Raw genomic sequence first — 14,065 nt, forward strand, 5'->3', positions numbered from 1 at the left:
GATCTTTGTTCTATGTTTAGCTCCCAGAGCTTCTAGCCAGAGTGCAAGTGAGGCTTACAGGATGCTGACCAAGAATCTCCTCCTTGGTTCACACTGAAATCCCTCAGTTAACTCTGTCCATATGGGCCCACGCTAACATTCAACTTAACACCCCCAACAAACATTCTGATGCCTCACAACTCAAGGTCAACGCAGGTCCTGGTCACATGATTGTCATCACCATCTGCATCTCCCTTTGATCTGTGGACAAATTTTACAGTGAGTTTTCACCTGGAAAGTCATGAAATGTGTGTGCGCATTCGTGTGTGTGGTGGGTGGGGGGAGGGGGGGGGGGGGGGGGTTTGCATGCCAGTCACTCTTTATCTGTAAACTCTGAACATTGTGAGGGAGACAAGACAGATAATCTCCCAGGATGTCTCTGTCCTAGATTACTACAAAGCTGAACATCACAGGTCCACACAGTCTCCCAGCGAATGTGGTATACACGTGCTCTTCTGAAGATACACGAGAGATACTCATAAGAGATACCCTCCTGTAGGTTCACACTCGACCCTGTTCCTGAACATCTATCCTCGTGTAGGTTCACACTCCGACCCTACCCCTGGACAGATATTGTCTTGTAGGTTTAGAATTTGAGATAAGATTATTTTGAATGAAACTACATGGTTTCAGACAGGCAGACAGACATACTGGTATGTAGGTTGTGAGACAGACAAATAGACAGACAAACAGACTTAAAGAAAGAGAGGCAGACAAACAGGTAGACAAAAAGCAGAGACAGGCAGACAGGCAGGCAAGGTCTGTGGTACTGTTCCTTAAGAGAGCAGAGCAGCAACAGAGCTGACAGCTATATTTAGATACGGTGTGTGTGAGTGTGTGTGTGTGACGGAGGTTTACCCTCACAGGTTACAGCACTTAAGTTTCTCCTTTGGGTACTACAACATATTTCCTCCTGCATCTCTCCATCTTTCCATCTCTCGTCTTGCCTTTCTCCATCTTTCCATCCTCCTTCCCTGTCTCGGTCTCTTCTCCGTTCTCCATCTCTCTCACAAATGTCTTCTAATTTCTCTCATTGTCTTTCCATCTTCCCCCTCTATTTACCTTGTTTTCTTTCTCTCTCTTTCTTGCTCTCTCTTTTCCTCGCCACCCCACTCACTCTGTTCCTCTCTTTCATCCTCTCTCTTTCTCTCTCTCTCTCCCCCTCCATCTCTCTCTCTCTCTCTCTCTCTCTCTCTCTCTCTCTCTCTCTCTCTCTCTCTCTCTCTCTCTCTCTCTCTCTCTCTCTCTCTGTCTCACTCTCAGATCCAAACACGTGATCAATATTTTGACATCTTGTTCTGTATGAATGCTGTCTAATACATTTTCATTTCTACTCAGAGTGTTTGTTGTTGTTATTATGCAAGCGTCACCCTTGGCAATGTGACATGTGCAGTGTGCACGTCTAAGGAACTTTTAGACACATTTGTGACTTCATGTGAAAGTGCTTCTTAGTATTTTCTCCTTACAGTGCTAGCTGGTGACGCTGTTTCTTACCAGTACTGAGGGAATTCAGTCCAGTCTAGTCCAGTCCAGTATGTGTGTGTGCGTGTGTCTGTGTGTGAGCTTGTGTGTGTATGTCTGTGTTCTAACAATAGTTTTGCCTCTGTGTCAGTCTCCCATTCTAGAGTGGGACCACAACGTTGAGTCTAGATTGTGTGTACTTAGTTGTAAGTGTGTGTTGGTGTGTGTGTGTGTATGTGTCTGTCAGCAGTAGGGCTGGCTGGGCCTGGAGTCTATGGGTGTGTATGTGTGTGTCTGTGTTCTAACAATAGTTTCCCCTCTCTGTTAGTCTCCCATGCTGGTGTTAGACCACAATGTCAAGTCTTGGCTGTGTGTGAGTGTGTGTGTTTAGGTGTGTGTGTGTGTAAGCTGTAGTACTGGCTGGATCTGGAGTCAATGTGTGTGTGTGTCAGCTGTAGTACTGGCTGAATCTGGAGTCAATGTGTGTGTGTGTGTGTGTCAGCAGTTGCTTACGTAACAGAGGCCTGTCACCAGGACTCAGCATCATTACCAGGGCACCACAACTCAGTCATGCTGACCCACTTCAACAACAGGCAGCTGGGATCACTGGATGGATGGATCACTGGATGGATGGCTGGCTGGCTGGCTGGCTGGTTGGCTGGCTCCCTGGGTAGATGGCTGGATAGATGGCAGGCTGGCTGGCTAACTCCCTGGATGGATGGCTGGCTGGTTGGCTGGCTCTCTGGATGGAGGGATGGCTCCCTGGATGGATGGCAGGTTGGCTAGAGGGCTGGCTGGCTGGCTAGCTGGCTGGCTGGATAGATGGAAGTATGTCTGGCTGGATGGCTGACTGACTGGATAGTTGGCTGGCTGGCTGGCTAACTCCCTGGATGGATGGATGGATGGATGGATGGATGGCTGGATGGCTGGATAGCTAGATGACTGCATGCCAGGATGATAGTCTGGCTGTCTGATTGGCTGGCTGGCTGATTGGCTGGCTGATTGGCTGGCTAGTTAGCTGGCTGGCTGAATGTGGCTCAGGCAGGTGTGTGCGAGGGGAGTCTCTGCATATCCTGTCTGCAGAAGATGATTAATGACCTCCTTGAGATCATTGGCTAGAGGGACGCTTGTTTAGTGTGACATGACATGCCTCATGTCTCAACACACGGAGACGAGGCCAGCTGGGTTTGTGTGGAGGAACAGAGGATGAAGAGAGAGAGCGTGAGAGGGAAAGGGGATGAAAAGAGAGGGAGGGTTGGCAGATTGAAGAGAGGGAGAGCGTGAGAGAAAGGTAGGAAAGGGAGGGTGGGGATGGAGGAGTGACACGAGCCAAGAGAAGGCAAGATGAGATATAGAGGGATAAGAGGAATAATAGACAAGAGAGAAGAGAGGAGGGACAGAGAGAAGAGGACAGAGAGGAGAAAAGAGGGGGACAGTGAGCGCGGAGGTGAGAGAGAAAATATGGGGAGAGAGAGGGAGGAGTAGATAGAGAAGCGGAGATAGAGAGTAGGGTAGAGAGAAGAGGACAGGGAGGAGAGGAGAGAAAAGTGAAGTGAGGGGTTAGGGAAGAGGCGAGATAAAGACTTTCAAGGTCCCATGGCCCTTTTGGTCCCACTTTGAACATAATAAATACGTGATCGATACTAAATATATTTCACAAATTGCAAAAGAAATGACCTTTCCCCTTATGTCGTCATACGGGGAAAGGTGACCTCCCCTTTCTCTGCTTTGCCCACCCAGAGAATTTGGCCCGCCCATGAGAACATTTACTACGACCGTGCGAGCACGATATTGGTTTTTCCTCGAGAGACTTCATGGATTGCAAACGAGCGAAGCATGGCAGTTGCTCAGTGTTTGGATGTACAAATGAACACCAAAGTCTTTTTTTAGTTCCTTCATCTAAGCCTCTGAAGAACCAGTGTGTTCATTTTTTCTCTGGAAATGCGCCGACACAACTTCCCAAAGTTTTGTATGTCTGCGCCAAACATTTCACCAACGACTGTTTCCTCAACTTGGGCCAATACAGAGCTGGACTTGCTGAACGTCTGAAAATAAAGTCTGGATCAGTACCAACTCTCCTTGGCTCAGCTACAAACCTCGGACAAGTGAGTCATCTAACGCTATATAATTTTGTTGCTTTACTGTATATGGTTATCTAGCTTGCCCCACCTCTCTCCTCCTCATTAGCATTTAAAGCTACAGACACAGAAATGGCACGTCCTAAGGAAGGCTCGTTGTGGGACTGGCTCGTAGTGGCTGTAATTCTGCACCAAGGCTGAATTTTGGGAAAGAGACTTCAGATACAGTATTAGGGGACCACTAAGGCCTATATAAAAGTATCCCAAATGTTCATGCCATGGGACCATTAAGACATTCTTACAATAAAACCACTCTACTTCCTCTATCCTTTTTAGTTTTTTGTAAAAAAAAACAACACCCAACCCAGACATCCCCCACACACACACCTCTCAACCCACAAACATCCACATAAAAAAAAAATGACAACACACCCTTTCAAACTAATTACAGTACCTCAGTACAACACATGCAAACTCTACTCTAAGGTATGCAGAGACCCTAATCTTGAGCTGGGTCAAGACCACCCCCCTCACCTGGTTCCTATGTGATAGGCCAGGTTGGCAACTTGACAATCCCATACAAATTTTTTTTTGAGGTTTGAGGAAACGAAGAAAGGGTAGAGAACAGCAGTTGATGGATGTGAGACAGCCTATAGAAACACTGAATGTCACTTATCCTTGGTGATCAATTATTGTGATCAATATCGTATATTAGGGTGGGCTGAACTCTCGTGTCTGTCTTTCTGTCCCTCAATACCTGTCTGTCTTTTTTTCTCTCTCAATAAATGTCTGTGAGTATGTCTTTCTGTCTCACTACCGTCTGCCTGTTTTTAACAACCCCTGTCTGTCTATCCTACTACCTGACTGTCTGTTTGTCGGTCGGTTTGTCTGGATCATTAGAAATGTCCGCGTTTCTAAAGTGAAATCCTTCTACTATCAGAGTTTTAGTTTCTCTAGTTAATGTGCCTATGCCGTACGCATGGGTCAGAGTATCCTTGGGGGACAGCATATTCTACCGTCGCCTTCGTGTTTTATGAATATAAAAACGTTAACTTAAAAAAGTGGCATTTGTCTTTCTTCGTGCCGTGTGCAACATTTACAATGAGGCCCCTGATCCATAATTACCTGCCGTAGCCTACTTTCTATATGTACCCTGCCACATTGGATCAAAGCGTTTGCTAAATAAATAAAATTGTAATGTAATATGGGGAACGGAAAAGGCGTCTTCAGGTTTTGTCCAGCGTGGGTAAGGAGAGCATTACCTATAATTTTTCTGCTGCACTGTACTAGGCACTATACTGTAAACTGCCATCTAGCTGTCTCCCTCTCCTCCCGTCTCCCCACCTGTCAGGTGAGTGTGTTTTGTGAACTCCCACAGCACTCAGAACTCCCACAGCACAAAAATCAGGGTTAAAAAACAGGCAGGGGTCAGAACAGGAATTTAACTCTAGTAAACCCTGGAAAGGCTCTGGAAAAAAATGCCACGATTTGGCAGGGGACAAAGATACAGTATGCAAACAGTCAAGATAGAACACAGGTAGGCCTAAAGCTTGTGATGCTAATTATTCAGGGCCATGGTTGAAGGATGATCTCAGGCTGATGTATTAATAGCTCCATTGGTTCATCCCAACTGTCCACCAGGAAAAAACTGAAAAATGCCCTTGTGTGCTTGTCAAAAACAGATTGAAGGTGTTGAGCTTGAATTACAGCTCATCATTTCTGACCACAAGGTTCTAGAATTACATTGGAAACAAATCTGTTTGTTTTTCATATCTGATTGGAACTCAGGTGCTCACACATGTCCTCTCCTCCTCCTCCTATCCTCCTCTTCCTCCTCCTCCTCTCCTCCTCTTCTCCTCTTCCTCTTGGCTCCTCTACTCCTCCCCTCCTCCACTCCAGTCCTCCTCTTATCTTCACCTCCTCTCTTCCCTTCTCATCCTCTCCTCCTTTCCCCTCGACTCTCTTTTCCCCTCCTCTCCTCTCCTGTCAGATCAGAGAGTGATACGTGAGGAATGACTGTCCAGATCTTGATCCTTCACAACTGTGTCCTTCCTGCAGGGTGATCCTCATTGGACCCTGGTGGGGTGGGTCTCAATAGACTGAAAAGGCCTCCTCCTGCTTGTGTTCTTCTCTCCTTGTGGAGGATGAGGCTGGAGAGACTATCAGAGAGACAACCTTCCCGGGGGATGGGGGGGGGGGGGGGTTATCCCTAATGTCATAAACATTGTGATTTACTTGTATTGCCTGTGTGTGTGTGTGTGTGTGTGTGTGTGTGTGTGTGTGTGTGTGTGTGTGTGTGTGTGTGTGTGTGTGTGTGTGCAGGGGAGGGGGGCAAGAGGTAGGTTGAAGAGACAGAGGAAGAGAGAGAAAGAGAGAGTGACAAAGATAATAAGTAAGTGAGAGATAGAGAGAATAAAAAGAGGAGAGAAGAGGTACAGGAGCACAGGAGGGCACAGCAACAGCCGGATGACCTTGGGGGGTTGGCTTGTTTTGCTAACTGTTTCCTCCCTCCTGGACGGAAGCTTTAGATGAGGCAGCAGACTGCTGAGTTGTGAGAGAGCGTCTGACCTTTGTAGGCTGAGGATGACGGCGGCCGGGGACAGTAGGAGGTGGCCTGGATCACTCTCTGGCAGCCGTCCAATCCCTCGCTCCCTCACTAGGTCAGGAAACAGGATCACAGAGGGAGGTGTGGAGGAAGGATGGAGAAACATGGGGATAGAGGGATGATTGGATGGAAAGATAAAAGGAAGGAGGAATACATCCCTTCATTTTTCTCTGTTAGAAATATCCTGGAATGATGCTTGATTTTTTGCGTGATCCTTGGAATGATCCTTCCTTGTGCACTGTTTATAAAAGCTAAATGAAATGTCAAATGTAATATACATGGAGAGATGTAGTCTCTACATTTATTTTGCTTCCCTCTGGAAATGTTTTGTCAAACAATGTTTGTATCCCCACCCACCCCTTTTTTCCCCTCTGTGATGCGCATTCTGTTGTCTCCTGGTATTAATGCGCTATATAAATAAAGTTGGATTGATTGATTGACTGATAGTAACATAAGGATGAAAAGATGAAGGAATGGTGGAATGGGGAATCAGGGATGGAGGGATAGAGGGATGGAGGGATGAAGAGAAAAATAGGGATGGAGGGATGGACAAACAGAGGGAAGGACAAAGGGATTGATCGAGAAAAATAAAGATGGAGGGATGACGGGATTGCGAAAGAGGGATGGAGCAATTGAAAAATGTAGGGATGGAGAAACCGAAGGATGGAGGTACGGAGGGACAGAGGTATGAAGGTACAGAGAAAAAGAGGGATGGAGGAATGGAGAGACAGAAAAAAAGGGGGATGGAGAAACAGAGGGATGGAGGGGTGGAGAAACAGAGAAACAGAAACAGAGGGATGGAGAAGGGATGAGTGTAAGGACGATGTCACAGACGTGTGAATCTGGAAACAGAAGCACAGTGTTTGGGGTGTGTGTGTGTGTACGTGTGAGTGTGTGTTTGTGCATGTGCATGTAAGCTTACATAACTGTGTGTGTGTGTGAGTGTGAAAGTGTGTGTGTGTGCGTATGAATTGTGTATGTGTGATCATGCATGCACCCAAAAGTGTGTTCATGCAAGCATAAGTGTGTTGTGTACGTACACACAAGTGTGTACGTGTGTACGTGTGACAGAGTCTTTGTGTATATGCGTGCGTGTGTTTGTGAATGACAGAATGTGTGATTGTGTGTGTATGATAAAGGCTTGTGAGCGTGCGTCTGTGAGCGTGTGCATGAGTGTGTGAATGACAGTGTGTGTATCAGTGTGTGTGTATCAGTGTGTGTGTGTGTGTGTGTGCTCCACAGGTCTATGCCTAAGCAGCAGCTCTGAACTCAGACCCACAGATCAGGAAGTCTGTTATGTAAGAGCAGAACCAGCACTGGGCGTGCTCAGAAGGGACTAACACCGCCCAGGGGGACGACCCAACCGGAGAAAATAGATCTAAATCAAACAAGCAGAAGCGCTAACGCCCACGGTGCAAAATAACTGGATGCTATTTTAGGAGTGGTGAAAATGTCACAGTTATCTCTTTTCCACCTCTGTTCTCTTACACAACCTGCTGCTGTGTCTGGCCCTCTGCCCTCTCTGGACACACACACTGTCATGCACACACCCTTTGTCAAACACACACACACATTTTCACACACACTGTCATACACACATGGCATGTTGACTAACTAATGTAGATGGTTTTAATGTAACAAAGTCAACACATTAATTAGAGGATGTGGACCTTGTGAGATATAAACACATACAGAAATAAAACTGTCAGACATAGTCTCAATGTAATAAACATAACAAACGTATTGTTGTGACTCCCACAGTGTGCTTGCAAGCATTTCATCCTGTAAATACACTGAGCTTATGCCGTACACTGCAACTGGAAGCAATGTTGATGTGCGAGTATATTTTTTCCTACTGCAAATTCAATGGAAAATGTATCTTAGCCTTCATCCTGTCCCAACCGTCACCCTCTCCCCAGCCTCTCTTTCTAGTTCCAGCCACACTCCAGTCTCCAGTGTCTGTCACCAGACCATCTCTCCAGCCTCTCTCTCTAGCCTCTCTCTCCAACTTTTATATCTAGCCTGTACTTTCAGCTTCCCTCCCCAGCCCCCAGCCCCTAGCCTCTGTCCAGCCTCAAGCCTCTCTCCAGCCTTTCTCCAGCCTCCGACCTCTCTTCTCCATCCCCAGCCTCTCTCTTAGTAACTTACTGTAAAAGCTTAAAAGACTATCATATCCCTTGTTAATCAAGCTACTGAACCAGTTGTAGGTTGATAGTTAGTTTGGAAACAGATCCAAATATTCTTGGAATGCTATTTCATATAGTTCTTTGGGCGTTCTTCAGCATGGAGATCAGTTCCCCATTGGGGTGCAGCGTCCCACCTGGAGGCGAGCCAGACAGACGGTCTCTCAACGACAACAAGACTTGACCTAAAACAAGGTGGTTATTTTCTCTCCCTCTGTAAATCACAGCGGTACGCTGCTGTCTGCTGCTCTCCCAGAAAGAGCTGATCCCAAACTCATCCATCACAAGGTGTAGGGGGACGGTATTGAGGTTGTAGGGAGATGGAAGTGAGCATGTAGGGAACTAGAACAGAATCCTTTGACCGCCATTGCTGTAAGTTTTTACAATTCATATTTCAGCTAAACAGTACATGTAAATCAGCATCTGAATTAAAATATGTCGAGAAATGGACAGTGTAGTTGCTGAAAATGTGCTTATTTTATTGATGAAACGGCTAATTTGTAAATTTGCTCAGACTTTTCGATAACCTAGCTAGCATCGCAGCTCTTCTGGCGGTGAATTCTTTTCAGCACCCACAGCCTTCGGAGTACTATAAATTCAACAAATCCGTCCGACTCCATCCGTCTGTCTTTCCGTAACGGAGTCGGAGTAGTATAATTCGGCCTTTAGACCCACACACAAACACCTTAATTTCAGTCATTCAGTCAACACATCTATTCTGTCTTCCATCTGTGTCTTTTCATCTCTGATTCTCTTTCTCTTTTTATTCATTGTTTTTAATTCTCTATATTAATTTACTCCCTCCGCCCAGGCTATGTTATCTGCTGATTAGGATGTAGAAGCCTTTGAACAGAGGCCTGCCTCACACACACACATGCATACACACACACAGGCGCGTACACACACGCATACACACACACACCAGCTTGCCTCACACACAAACACACACACACACACATCACACACATACAAACACAGGCACACACAGACACAGGTGCATACACACACACACATACACCGGCCTGCCTCACACACAAACACACACACATGCATGCACGCACCTGCACCCCCCACCTACACACACACCAGCTATTACTGCTAATTGCTCTCCCTCTTCAATCAAAACATGACACGGACACCACTTTGATATCCTCAACAAATCTCTGATACGGTGAATCACTAATGTGCTCAATGCTGCTCTCTATGAGCTGATATACATATCATCTACACATGGTCCTGGATCTGCCCTGCTGGAGAGAGAGGCTAGAGAGAGGTTGGTGGCTGGAGAGAGACTGGAGGCTGGAGAGAGGCTGGAGAGGCAGGAGGCTTGAGAAAGGCTGGAGGCTTGAGGATGGAAAGAGGCTGGCGAGGCTCTTACTCCTCTTCCTCCTCTTCCTCCTCTGCACACACCTACAGTACACACTCACACACCTAGGGTACACACTTGCATATCCAGAGTACACACACACCTACTGTACGCACTCACACACATATACGCACAAAAACGCACCCAGTATACCCTCACATACCCTCACATACCTAGAGCACACACAAATACACACATATACACACAAACACACATCTACAGTAGACACACTCACACACCAGGGGCAAACACATCTACAGTACACACTCACATAAATAGATTACATATACACACACACACACACCTGCAGTACACACCGACACACACACACACACCGTTATGCAGAGAAGTGACCCTTGCATGGAAAATCAATCACCCTTCTGGATCTCTGTCCAGGACTCAGTATCTACATCAATGAGACGTGCTGACATCCCACCCTGCTTAGCCTCCACCTGATCCTCTTCCCATCTTACACACACACGCATGCACACATGCTCACCCGCATTCACACAAACACACGCACACACACGCTCACACATACACATGAATTCTTACCTGTTCACAGATACACACGTGCTCACACAACCACACGCACACACATAAACACCTGCTCTCATACACTCACACACACATACTGGGCACACACATATGATCAAACACATTACTTATGCCTCTCTGTACTCTGCAGAAGAGGGCACCTTTCGAAATCATCTCATATACCCAGGAACTGACTATTCATCCCTTCATATACCCAGGAACTGACTCCTCATCACATACCCAGGAACTGACTCCTCATCATATACCCAGGAACTGACTCCTCATCATATACACAGGAACTGACTCCTCATCATATACCCAGGAACTGACTCCTCATCATATACCCAGGAACTGACTCCTCATCATATACACAGGAACTGACTCCTCATCATATACACAGGAACTGACTCCTCATCATATACACAGGAACTGACTCCTCATCATATACCCAGGGACTTGTGTGTGACATTGCAGAGCTGCCACATAAAACGTTCTTTAAGGTTACATCGTCTATAAACGGTGTCCTTTCTTTCAGGTGTAGACGTGTGTACGTGGGCAGAGTTTGTCAGGCTGCTAGCTGACATTAGCTTTTTTGCTGATGAGGAAGGAGGAACAGGAATAGTAAGAAAAGGATGATGGAGATGCTGAAGAAAAAGAAAAAAACAGACTTTTGTTTTTCAAGAATTTGATGATTTTCATTACCATCTTCATCATCACCACCTCTGTCGTCATCATCATGGAGCTAGAGAAGTCCATCTCTCCTGCAAACCAGAGGTGGAAATGGAAAACGTATCTCTTGATGTTCCCAGTGTGAAGACGTCGGTTTAATCTCTCGTTGTGTAAACTTCTGAGAGCAGATCGATCATCATCCTCCTCCTGCTTCTCCTCCTCATTCCATTTCTCTACCTACTCCTCCCTCTGCTTGTCTTCCTTCCTCCTCCTCTTCCTCCTCCTCTTCCTCCTCCTCCTCTTCTTCCTCTTGAGACCAGATCGATCAGCAAGATGGCAGTGAACGAGAGCCAGTGGAGTGCTCTCACTGATTTGCTGAGAGGGCAGTGATTGGGAGAAGTGTGTGAAGAGAGGTGAGAGAGACAGCAGGTGGGCTGGAGGTGTGTGTGTGTGTGTGTGTGTGTGTGTGTGTGTGTGTGTGTGTGTTGGTGTGTGTATGTATGTGTGAGAGTGTGTATGAATGCTGTGTTTCTGTGTGTGTCTGCATTTAAGTGTCTTAGTGGATGTGTGTGCGTTGGTGTGTGATTGTGTGTGTGTGTGTGTGTGTGTGTGTGTGTGTCAAGATGCCCTCTCAAGCCCACACACACCTCAGCAAGCAAAAGCTCATCTCCTTGTGGACAGGCGAGTCACTTCAGTGTCGATGGAGAGAGGTGTGATTGAAGAGGACATTGTTTCCGACTCACTTTCCCACTCTTTGTCTCTTACCTAACAGGGGATTATAACACAGCTGGCCTGGACATGGTTCACACACAATCACATACACTCTGAGATCACTCACACACACTCTGTGATCACTCACACACACTAAAATGACTGTGTGCATGTGTGTTGCTCTATCACTGGGCTTTGCTCTGCTAAGTTGCTGCACTAGTTCACACTTGACCGGTGGGGATCTCATTTTAATATGACGGTAACTGTTAGCTGCTCCTGGCATTCTCTAATCCCTGCTCTCCTCTCTCTGTCCCCCCTCCACACATCCCCTGTGGTGTGGGGGGTTTGAGCTGTCAGCACCTGCCTGGTCATCGGTCTGCCGACGACCGAAGATCTGAAGGTTCTAAGCATCACATGGAGAGATTGATGGTAGAACCGGATTATGCTAGAAGGTTCCAAACATCCGACACCAGAGAGAGAGTTGAATGGCAGCATAGTGGAAATGTCGTTTTAATGTCGTTCAATTTATTATATGAATACCTGGCAGTGTTATGATAAGTTTGGTTACCTCTGACTGATGTTCGTGTGACCATGCCCTGCATGTCCACTGTGGCCAAGGTAACAGCAACCTTGGTAACCCTGTGCGTACAAGCTCAGCTCTGGAATCCGCTTGTACACTCTCAGGCCCACACATCGATTTAGCTCTATTACTCTGGGAGAAGTCGCTCTGGATAAGAGCTAAATGTAAATGTACGTAGCTCCCTCAGGTGCAATCTGTGACAGATTTATGTATTTTTTCCTAGACAAAATTAAAACTATTCGCTCTTCTCTTGATAAATCCCCTGTGGTTAATGTTTTGCCTTTGGTTGCTGTTTCTAATGTTCTTTCTAGTTCCCAACATGTTTCCCTTCCTGCTCTTAGTGACATGGTTTGTGGTATGAGGCCGTCCTCCTGTCCTCATGATATTGTCCCAGCGATTATTTTGAAACTGACTTAGTATCCAGTGTGACGATTCGCTATCTCCGGAACCGAATATGTTTCAGCCGGGTGCAGGACAGCAAAAATGAGACGCTGAGACGGACAATTGCAGCAACACTTCAGTTTTCTTCACTTTTTGGTTCGGAGGAGCCAGAACACTAGCAGGCACACTGCCGTACTAGGATTTCCAAAAACTAAAATAAACACTTTACTTCAAAACAAAGTTAACACAAACAATCGGCGAAATCACAGATGGTCCCTCAACCGCCGTCTGCCGAGTACTTCTCTGGCTCACTCTGTGTTCTACTTCACCTAATCAGGACCTTTTAAAGAAAGCACAATCAAGCATATGCGTTTCACCTGGTTACTCGATCATACCAATTAAGTGTCCTTGGGCCTACCTCCCAGGAGAGGGTGCCCCCGGACCCTGGATTCCACCTGACCCCTCACACCAGTCAATTATAAATTTGTCCCTGGATCATGGTGTTGTCCCAGCTTGTTTTAAGCATGCTGCTGTTCAACCTCTACTTAACAAACCAAATTTAGATCAAGCTTGCCTTTTTAATTACCGACCTGTGTCTAGACTGCCTTTTCTGTCAAAATTATTAGAGAAAGTTGTGTTATCTCAACTACTTCCATTTTTAAAGTCATCAGACATTTTTGAACCTCTGCAATCAGGTTTTTCATCTCATCATAGCACTGAATCAGCATTATTGAAAGTGTTTAATGATTTATTGTCTATTGTTTGATTCTGGGAATAATGCTGTTTTGATTCTATTGGATCTCACCGCTGCCTTTGATACGGTGGATCATGACATCCTCATCACAAGGTTGGAACACTGGGCTGGGGTAAAGGGGACTGCACTACAGTGGTTCAGATCCTATCTCACTGACAGGGCCTTTTCAGTCACTATAGATAGTTTTTCTTCTTCCGTAGCTCCTGTTTCCTCTGGGGTTCCGCAGGGGTCAATTTTGTGGCCGATTCTTTTTAATCTGTATATGCTCCCTCTGGGAGACATCATTAGGAAACACAAAATTTGGTTTAATTTTATGCTGATGACACACAACTTTACCTGCCTTTGAAACCCAATGATTCTGTCCAACCTCTCTTAGACTGCATTGCGGATATAAAAAAGTGGCTTTCATGTGACTTTCTCCAACTGAACGATGAAAAGACTGAAGTGATTATTTTTGGTCCTGCTGGCTCTAGAGCTAGTCTTGTTAACAGGATTTGTGATTTTTTCCATAATGTCAGATCTCATGTCAAGAACCTTGGGTTCATTATTGACTCGGACCTTGGGTTAGTTAAGCAGATTAATTCAGTGGTGAAAAACAGTTTCTATCATTTACATTTAGCAGACGCTCTTATCCAGAGCGACTTACAGTAAGTACAGGGACATTCACCCCGAAGCAAGTAGGGTGAAGTGCCTTGCCCAAG

The 14,065-nt window shown here is 46.1% G+C and overlaps 1 long non-coding RNA gene across 1 annotated transcript; it reads left to right on the plus strand.

Moving 5' to 3' along the window:
- Nucleotides 1-3,275: 3,275 nt before the first annotated feature.
- Nucleotides 3,276-5,585, plus strand: LOC134013907 (uncharacterized). The gene is made up of 3 exons (XR_009928996.1): nt 3,276-3,418; nt 3,527-3,605; nt 5,569-5,585. It is a non-coding gene; the product is annotated as an uncharacterized LOC134013907 (long non-coding RNA).
- The last annotated feature ends 8,480 nt before the right edge of the window (nt 5,586-14,065 follow it).

This window comes from Osmerus eperlanus, chromosome 27, assembly GCF_963692335.1.
Source record: "Osmerus eperlanus chromosome 27, fOsmEpe2.1, whole genome shotgun sequence".
NCBI lineage: Eukaryota > Metazoa > Chordata > Actinopteri > Osmeriformes > Osmeridae > Osmerus > Osmerus eperlanus.